This window comes from Cygnus atratus, chromosome 2 (assembly GCF_013377495.2).
Source record: "Cygnus atratus isolate AKBS03 ecotype Queensland, Australia chromosome 2, CAtr_DNAZoo_HiC_assembly, whole genome shotgun sequence".
Classification (NCBI taxonomy): Eukaryota; Metazoa; Chordata; class Aves; order Anseriformes; family Anatidae; genus Cygnus; species Cygnus atratus.
This window is the reverse complement of record NC_066363.1, coordinates 80,664,460-80,674,761: the sequence shown is the minus strand read 5'-3', so window position 1 is coordinate 80,674,761 and position 10,302 is coordinate 80,664,460.

Here is a 10,302-nt window from a genome sequence, read left to right as displayed (position 1 = left end):
AAAGTAAAAATCTATTCTCAGCTCTCTATATTTAGCTCATTGAATGCCGGTGGGTTTTGTTTAGAGAGTATTTGGGATTGTAGCACATTGATATGCCTGCAATTTGCAGTTAAAGAATTGCTGGTGTGATCTGCACGCAGCGCTTCACGCTGGCTCTGAGGACATCTCTGTGCATCTGTTTTGCCTACTCATTTTCAGACACCACTGGCCTCCAAGTGAAACGGGTGATGTGTTGTTTAAGTATGTATGAGAAAACCATCAGAGTTACAGTTTCAAAATGCATCTGAGAAAAATAATAGGTCAAAGAATTCAGGAGAATTTATTGGCTATAAAATGGAATATATCTGGATATTTTCTGAGCTAAGGAGATACAAGACAGATGATATTGACAAGAAACAACTATTTAGGATTTTCATTCATTAAAAAAAAAAATCAGTAAAATAATCACAGCCAAAAGAAACCTACACATTTTTTCACTGCAATTATTTTCAATAAAGTGTGTCATTTTTCTTAGTCTGATATTTGGCACCAAGATGGAATTGTACTTGAAATGAAGCAGTAAAACACAATTAGCCATTTTATGTAGCAATGGTAGTTTCAAATCCATTCAGCTCTAATAAAAAAATGTAGAGATTTGAATCAACGATAAATCACAGATTAAGATGCCTACCAGAAACAAATACCAGCTCTATATTTTAACAAGTAACATTTGGTATTGTAGCCTCTCTGCCTGTTCCTTGTTCTCTTCCTTACCCCTTTACTCCATCAAAAGAGTTGATTTATGCCACCATGGTCAAAACTGCATTACCTGCTATTTAACCCAGTGGAAATAAACCCTGTCTTGAGAAATCTGGAATATGTGAAAAATCAGAAGTTTGCTTTTTGATCTTTTACTTTTGGATATTGAACAGAAACGCCTTTTCTTTTCCCTCATAAGCAACTACCTTGATTTTTTTTTTCATTTCTTTCAGCAACAAGGAATGGAAGATTAAAGAAACGGGATATGGTTTATAAAACTTTTTTCCACAGGCGTGCCCTATATGACAGACTGTGTCCCTGGAACACCTTGGCTCAAATGTAGTAGCTGCGGGTGTGGTGATTATTTCCTGGCACAAGGAGGGATTTCAGGAAAGCACTGACTCTGCCTTCTCCACCCAGGCAGGTTCCTGACCTCTACTTACAAGCGACAAGAGCCCTCGTGTGTATAAATCCTACAGGATCCTTAAGGCAAAACCACTCACAGTGTTTGCATTGTGGGACTGTTCCCTTGAAAATATAAATGTATGCACAGCATGCCTGAGGGTACCCAGTTTTGAATTATAGAGTGCCTTGTGAGCAGCTGTGGCATTTGGTTTGAAGATACTCCCCTTGCCTCCCTCCCCAATTCCCACTTCTCATTTTAAATTCTGCTTTTCAAAAGCTTGTTACTGAAAATACTCTGATAGATTCGTGGTGGTGCTGACAGGCAATAGCTTTGCAAAAGAGAATGAAAGATCACTTTATGGACTTCAGCTTCTTCCTGGAATTGCTGCTTTTTTCCTTTCACTTTTTTCTTTCTTGGCAGATATATTTTAAAAAGGAAAAAAAAAAAAAGAGTGTATGAACTTACTGCTATGGGGGCTGTTAGATGGGTAGCCACAGAGATCAAAGTGCTCTCTCCACTGAAGAGGTATGGCACGAAAAGTGCCAATTCTCTTTTCTAAGTCTAAGCCCTGCTCCGAAGGATTACATTTATTAGGCAAGACCTTACACAGCTGAGGCTGAACGGAGCCTGAATTGGAAAAAGTCATGCTGAAGAGGGAGAAAGGACGCAGGAGCTGTGTGTCCAGATTGGGGTTATATATAGGATTTATAAGGAGCTCATTCTACCTCCACTCTTTTCCACACATCTTCTGGCTTCTCCTGGGAGCTTCTCAAGGCAACTGTGAAGATCGTGAGGAGATCATTGCTGGGCCAGTGATCTGACTCTTGTGCTATGGCAGTAGAGGGTAGGACCAGGAGCTTTTTTGTATTAGACACAGACTTTTTGCTTTCTTTTTTAAAGAAGAGCGACAGATCAGTAAATGTGATTAATGCCAAGCACCAAACAATGTATTTTGTCAATAAATTACCCTTCTCTCTTTTTTGAAGAGGAAGATCCAAGTATTCTGATTAACCTTGTTAAGGAGAGAGTGGTGGGGAACAGGAGCCAAGGAGCAAAAGGAAGATGGACTGCGAAACAACAGACCATGTTTTAGGCATATACGAGAGCAAACCTACCTAGGGGGTACAGCTTCTATTGTCTACACATAGCAAATGAGTCATAGTTTGACCTGAGGCAGTGGAAGTGTTGCCAAGAGTTTTGCAGACTTAGGAGGAGCCTGTGAGACATCTTTGCCAAGAAGAGGACAGATAGGGTCAACACAGGGGACTCATCCAGGGACAAAGGTGCCATCTAGCAAGCCTGGTCTTTGGAAGCATCAAAACTTAGATGCGCTTGAATAGAGCCCTATCTTTGTTTAACCAAGTTCTGGAAAAGGGAAATGAAATGAAAGGGGAAATGAAGAGGAGAATGATGCGCAGAAATGGGCTATGCAATCTACAGCATCCCAAGAATGGGCTGCAACCCAAGATTCCTGGTAATTTCTCCACTTGTTAGCAAATTTTAATGAAACCCACAAGAAAAAAAAAAAAAAAAGGTGTTTGATTCTCCTTGAGTGAAGATCTGTGCCACTGTCCCTGCCATATCACACTAACATATTAATTTAGAAGGTGAGATGTTTCTAGAATATGCCATTGCATTTACTCAGTCCAGTCCTGAAGGTAAAAGAGGTCATCCTCAATTTTCAGAGGGGAATAGAAACACAGGAAATAGGTCAACAGTAAGTAATGTAGCACTGTGTGAGGGTTCCCACATATATCTGCATTGTAAAATAACTGCACAATGATTGCCTCGTTCTAGTGAGGCAGTCCTCTTCCTTTATCCCCTTTCTTCTCAATGTATAAACCCTCTATCTTCTTCAGAAAACAAAGCTGCCATTCAACAGCCTTGTTTGTGCACAGTTAGTATTTATTTGCCTGCAGGGCTTACCTTGTACAATAAATCCAGGAAAGAAAAATCTGCATGCAAGTATCTCATTAAAGACAACCTGTTTGTTGATATACATGTGCAGTGTTTGATGAAGACTGCTCAAAACTGACTTAGTGTTTTGAACCTGGAAGTCTCTTCAGAACAACGAATACAGACCAAGAAGGCATGTTTTTTCAAATGGTGCATGACAGGGACAGCAGCTTCCACAAAAATTTTGTCTTCTGCGGTGGCAAGAGCACCTGAGCTATGAACTCCTTCATTAAAAGGGATTGGGAATACAAGTCGAGCATTCACACTTCCAATTTTGTCTCAGTGTCCAAAAATTTTTTAAAAATGTGTGCATTTTCCTCAAGGACTTGAGCTTGGCTGAAAAGTTCCTTTTTTTTTTTTTTCCCCCCGACCACATGGACTTTTTCTGTTATGGAGCATAAACAGAAAGCATCCAACAAAGTATCTAAACACATACTTAACTTCAGGCTTCAGTGGAACTGCTCATGTGTTTACAATTAATGATACTTACATTATGTGGGTGGAATAGTCAAAGGAGCGTGATGGAGAAGAGCTGAAAACCCTGCTTGTTTTGTGGGCATCTGACTCCCCAAAATCTTTTTAAAACTCTCTTTAAAAAAAAGCAAGCAACCGACCAACCAAAAAACAATGCTGTATTGAGACCCTCGAGAGAATTGTCAATTCCATGCCAATACACTATGATTCAGTGGTCAGATCTGATGCTGTTAAGTGAATGAGGCAGCCATGAAATACTTCTTTGCCATGAGCTATAAGAACAGAAAAAAAATATTATTTGTTGAAGTGCATTCAGCACTCACTTGGTCATGAACTGACTGTTCAGTAAGTGGGTGCCTTTGTGTTTATCACACTTACCTGGTATACACCTTGACTGCACATCCAGCTGTTACCACCACCTTGTCTCCTTCGCACAACGTTATCTGTACAAGGAACACATAACACTGCTATTTAGAGCATAGGAGGTTATTGTTAATTAGCTTAGAAATAAATGGAGAAAACATCAAGCAAAGAAATAGGAAGCTAGTTTTGGTTACTGGTCGTGTGCCTCAGTTTCTTTGTTTGAAGAAACAGAAATGATGATTCCAGATGCCTCCGACTGTTTTCAGAACAATGTTGGAAGACACCTTTCTGTTTTACAGACTGTCCCCAGCCAAATACCAGATTTTTATCTGAAAAGGTTTGGCCGTTATATCTGTTCCAAATATTTGGGGGAAACGGTGGGAAAAGTGTATTTCTGTTAAATTTTGTTTTTACTTGATTCTTGCTTAAACTTTCCAAAAATAGTCACTTTTGGAAAGAGAACAGCAATGGAATAAGTTCAGCCAAAAAGGCTAAAGTTTATGAAAATAATAACTAACTAAAACTGGGCTTTTTGAATGGAAACGTTTAAGATGAAGTTAATATTAGTGCTTCAACACACAGGTGCTTCACTGGATTTTTGAGTCAGAAGCATGGAAGACAGGAAATGAGTGGGAGAAAAAAAATGGTGATTTTTTCTTCTCCTGATATATTTTTTAATTAAAAGAGGAAGAAAATAGAAGATGTCATGTACAGTATGTGATAGTGATAGAGTTGGCCTAAAGTAGTGACGCATTCTTGTGCTTCCAGTGACTCATCTTTGGTGGGTAATGTGAATTGCCATTGAAAGTGGAAAAGTTTTGTGCAATTTATAGCAAATGTTGCGAAAACTAAGGCTCCAAGATCAACAGATCAGTTAAGTTCAAATAAACATGAGATTGGGTCCTATCAAAGGCAACGACATTTAACATCATACTTTAGAGCATTAGCACATAGTAGTCTCACAATGAGGTACCTTCCATAGTTGTGCAATTGTGGAAATGAAAAAGAAAAAAAAAAAGGAGAAAATAAATAATGAAATCATGTTAGTATTTTAGTTTACTGAGAGTTAGAGACTGACAATATTGACAACATTGGCACCAGTAAACTTTGGAGACAAATGAGAAATAATAGTAAAATTAGAGCTCATAATACTTTCGAGAAATTGATTGATGTGCTACTACTGTATTTTAGTGCAAGTTCCTGCTTATTTTTGATGAACGCTGCTTGGAAATTCCTGTTAGTATGACTTTTTTGGTTGTCTCATTTTCATAGAAATGTTTGGGCCCTCAGTTAATCAACTCTTAAAGCTAACAAACCCAGAGCTTTCAAAATGGACATCTAAAAGCATCTGATCTGGCTCAGATAAATTATGTGAGCTTCCTCCTATCGAATTTCTACTGACAAATATAGTCACAAATGTTTATTTAAAAGCAAACAGAAAAGGAGTTCTATTTCTTATTTTCCTGAATTTTACTGATGTGGATGCTCATGCATATTATTTGCAATATTTGCCTTCTCTTCAGCAATGCTGTTTGGATTTCCACAGTAATCCATGTTCCATGCATTCCTTTCATAATCCATGCATAATTCTTTCAAAAAGAAAGACTTTGGGGTCAACAATGGATAAAAATGGCTGAGCTTTATGTTCTTCTCTGTCTGAATTAGTGTATTAATATTGAATAAAACATGCATGTTTTATGCATGTTTTTTGTTTTGCAGCCAGTTCTCTGAGCTCTCTCTCTCCCTTGATTTTCACCTCTGGAAGGAGGAGAGGATAAGTCTGTGTGGCACTTCACACAAGCTCAGGAGCTGCCTGGACACAGCAGATCCTAGTATGAAACCTCAGTCACTGATAAACACCACCTTCACCACCTTGCCTCCAGTAACACAACAGGAATATGTAATACGGATACAACAGTTATCTATCTACCAATTCAGTGCATGCAACTAGGACCATGAAGCATTGTTATTAGCTCAGTTTGCTCTTTCATGGGATTTGGAGACAATTTTCACCTGTCTATACTGAAACCATGTATTTCTCATGAGTCACCTCTTCGGTTTCCACAGTGGTAATCTCCAAAGAAATTAACACTTTTTGTGAATCGTTCTTATCACCTTTGGCAACAAGTGGAACTCCAGGCTTCACTCAGTGGCCTTCAAGCTGGACCCTAGACTTACCTCTGCTCCTTTTGCACTAACTTCAGAAAAAAAAAAAAAAAAAAAAGAAAAAATCAGACTTGCAAAATGTGAGATCAAAATCTGCTCTTACCATTAACATTGTCAATGGTCTAAAACAAGAATAACTGCCCTTCCAGAAATGTCTGAAGGCCTTTGAACCTGGGGCCAAAATGGCAGAGTTGGAGGTCTGGTGAGATATATGCATCCATGCATAACCAGGGAGTGGACTAAAAGCTCTGGCAGACATCAGGAGTGCTCCTGGGCTCCAAGAGCCATGAGTTGCTGATGAGTTAACAACTGGCATGGGAGTCCAATTAATACAATTCAGCTTTGGACTGATTTTTCTAGCTCCACTATGAGTTTTTTTTTTTTTTAACAGATTTCTGGCAATGTCTTTCAACATTTAGGATACCTTTCCTCTGAAAAAGAGATAACTGTTTCTATTAGTTACTATATTGTTGTTGACTTAACTGAGAGTGCAGTTCATAGCTCAAGAAATGTGAATATGGAGCATTCGGGTCAATCATCCTTCTTGAATGAGGAGGAGATGAAATCAAAAAGACAGAAGGCAAACATTACAGCAGGAAAAGTGCCACAGTATTGAGAAGAGAATAAACTCTCTCAAGAGAGAGGAAGTGAAAATAAAGAGAATAAAGAGAATAAAATTAGGAAATTTCAATCTAGTAAACTAAGTTAGTGAGGCCAGGAGAGGGGAAAATTTGAATCTCAGGCCAGTACTGGCATACATTCATCTAATGCTTATACTGCAGAACATCACACATGAAAGTTGTGATTTTTGAAGCTTCTTAAGTGATGTGCATGCACATTCCTGGGACTTTTTTTGGAGCTGAATGTTTGAATTTCCCCCAATGGAGTTGAAAATCCTGCAGAAAGTACCCTGACAGGCCAAGCAGCTCACATTGTAGTATAATGCGATGTATATGCAGTCAGTAAGAAAGAGGAGTATCAGAAACACTATTTTTTTTTTCTTCTTCTGAATATCATAGACATACAAATTCTTCTTTCACCTCAAATACTATACTGGTCAATCCAGGATTAATATAGAATTAGGCAATCAGAAGTTAAATGTTGATATATACACAGAACTGGCATATATTTTCTTCCCATTTACCATTTCTTTCTGACTGTGTAGACCAAGAAGCCAATGAAAGCATCACTTCTGATCTGATTTTAAACTACAGCAAGCTACTGCAGAGCACAGAAATTTCAGTCCCAAGAATGAATCCCTGTTACAGTGGCAAGACTGCTCATATGCGTGTCTGACTAAGCAATTCTAACTTTTGCCCAGATTAATAGCTGTTTCCTTATCTGCTTGTGAAATTTTTTTGCCTATACTCTACGCATGTACTATATAGGCTGCCAGTCACTGTGCTTATATACATGTATATGCCTGAATTGACCATTTCTGGTTGTGCACACACTGCCCAGGAGAAGGAAGAAGATACTGACTCCTGTGAATGAATAACAGCATGGTCTTTTCCCTGCTACCTTTGAGATTTTATAAGGTCCAATCCTATTTCATGTCATTTTTCTTCCAAGAGATATAGCTTAGCAGGGGCCTATTGCTTTCCCATCAGCTTTTCTACATTTACAAAACATAAATTAATGCAGACCACATTAACATATAGTTCTGCCAGATCCATTACAAAACCTGGAATTCCTTCCAAGCCAAGCACTAGTGCTTTATTTCAGATTACTCTAAATCATGACTGGTCCTTTCTGCCTTTTGACTAATGGGATGTGATACCGGAGATGACCTTTGTTTGGGCATGGCCAGATCTTTGTTTTGACTTCTGCTGTTGTTGGCTCTGTTTGCAGCAAGAATCAACATTGCTGCTAGCTTCTGCAGAAAACGCTCTCCTCTGACGCTTCTATGGGTTGTTTCCACTGCAGAGCAAAGAGGAGACACCATGCAAAAGGATAAGGTTTCAGGTGGTAAAAGTGGATGAAGTAGCTCTCAGAGAAGAGTAAGAAAAGCTGATACACAAGAAAGACTCAAGCCCTAAAATGTGAACACCTGATTTTCAGCTGTGCGTGTTTTCCATCTTCCAGAAGCCCTTGGAGATAAAGGTGCCCAAGATCTCTGGAAAGAACTGCAGCATTTCAATTTTCTTCTATAGGGTCATATTCCAATTGCTATAGCATGGGGTAAGTCCAAAACAATCCTGTAAAACTACAGAGTCTGTAGTTAGAGACAGAGGTCTTAGCTGTTCTTTAGAGTCCAATACCACCTAAACTCTGGTTCTCCTACTGCTGTAAGTCTCATTGTCCAAAGCCCCAGCATAAACAAAATACGGAAAACAGCTGTTTTACTAACCCTGGCAGGCCACTGCGTTAGACATCTGCCAATTTTGAAGATTTCCAAAAGTGATACTGGTAATGTGAAGTCCTTTTTTGGTGATATTTACTTCCCAGTGACTTAATTTTCACATACAGAGATAAGGTACCCAATTTCCTGGGAGGTAAATATAGTTCTGTTTGCTTTCTCAATGCCTTTACAGGTTCAATGTACAAAAGAGCTCTCCAGTTGAAGACCATGACCTACCAAGGATCCAGTGCTGTGAAATCAAGTGGAAGAAATGGATTTAGAGTGAAAGAAAAAAAAGTGGGGTGTGGGGGATGACTTGGCGACAGGGGTCCTGCACAAAACCAGTAAACCAGTCTGTAATTTTTGTGGCAGCAAGTAGTTTCCACTTGTTCGGTTGGTGTTAAACTTGTGGCCATGAAGTGCCCTTAATTTCTCAGGCATACATGAGACCTGGTGCCCTGAAGAAACTCTGACTCAAGTACTTACTTTTGTTCCTCCTACCTACTCTCCCAAGCCATTTTGGTTGGCTATATTACCCTTTGCTTCCTCTGCTCAAAACACTCTTGCTGGCAGTGCTGCTTTTCCTGTCTAGAACCACATTTCAGTGACAGGTGACATGAGTTCTGCAAATACAGAGCCAAATTTCACTGTAGCGCAGCAGCATGTATGTGATACCAATGGATTTATGCCTCATTGCACTATGGCGCTGTGAGGCAGGCAGATGATAAAATCATCTGAGGTGAAAAAACATTATAAAGCATTACTAAAACAGCTATGACAGGTAAATTTTATCACAAGTCTAAACGTCTCATGCAGCGTCTTGCAAAATACTAGGTATTTACACAAATTTGTCTCAGGATTTATCGTTAAGCTATTTGCCTCCCTTCTTTCCTTCCTTCTTTTCACAAAACTCTTCGTTCATTTTTAAAACACTGCCTGCTTTATTTAAAGCTATGGAAAACTGATCATCGGAGGAGTACCTCAACAACTAGCGTTTGGTTTGGAGACTGAAGGTCCATACCCGCAGCATCAGCAGCCCTGGCTGGGAGCTATACTGCTATGAGCCATGGCCTCATGAGCCATGTGTATTTGTGTACAATGACCCAAATGGAAAAGGAATTTCTGACATGTAAACAAGTATTTGTCTCCTGCAGTCTTGAACACAGACCCATTATCTTATCGTTCATTAGCAGACTATTGAATTCACATAATCGGTAATAGTTTCTGGAAGCTGTTTGGCAAGCAGATATGGAAATTACTAACTCACAGCTGGGTAAGAAAAAATGGCAAATACACACGTTGTGCTTGCTCTCTTCCCTCGCCCCTCCCCTCCCCCCTGCACTCTCTTCCTTGGACACTGTAGATTTATTGCCTCACAGTATTCACAGATGATGTTTTCATAGTCACTAATGAGGTCCCAGCAGTTTTTTAACAATAACAGGACATTACTGCCCTGAAGATATATTATGTGTTTTCCCCATTTTTCTCCATTTTGGTTGAATACTCAGAAGTGTACTAGGTTAAAAATCTCCTGTTTTATTATTATTATGATTGATAGTCTGGTCATGTGATATAAACAACTGCTGAGCTGTAATTTTTTAAATGATTAATTTGTATACAAACTTAAATATAATCTTTTAACACAGTTCATGGATCTGTACATACGAATGCTAAAATGCTTTTTTTTTTTTTTTTTTTCCCCACATTAAAAAGGGCAAGACAACAGAGATCACTTTTCTGTACTGCTGTGTATTCTTTTTCCTCTCTGCAAGAACCTGGCTTCAGCCCATCATAGCTGGCAGTGATACACAAGGTAAAATGAAAATATTTACTGGTAATAGTTACAGTTAGTTGTTTA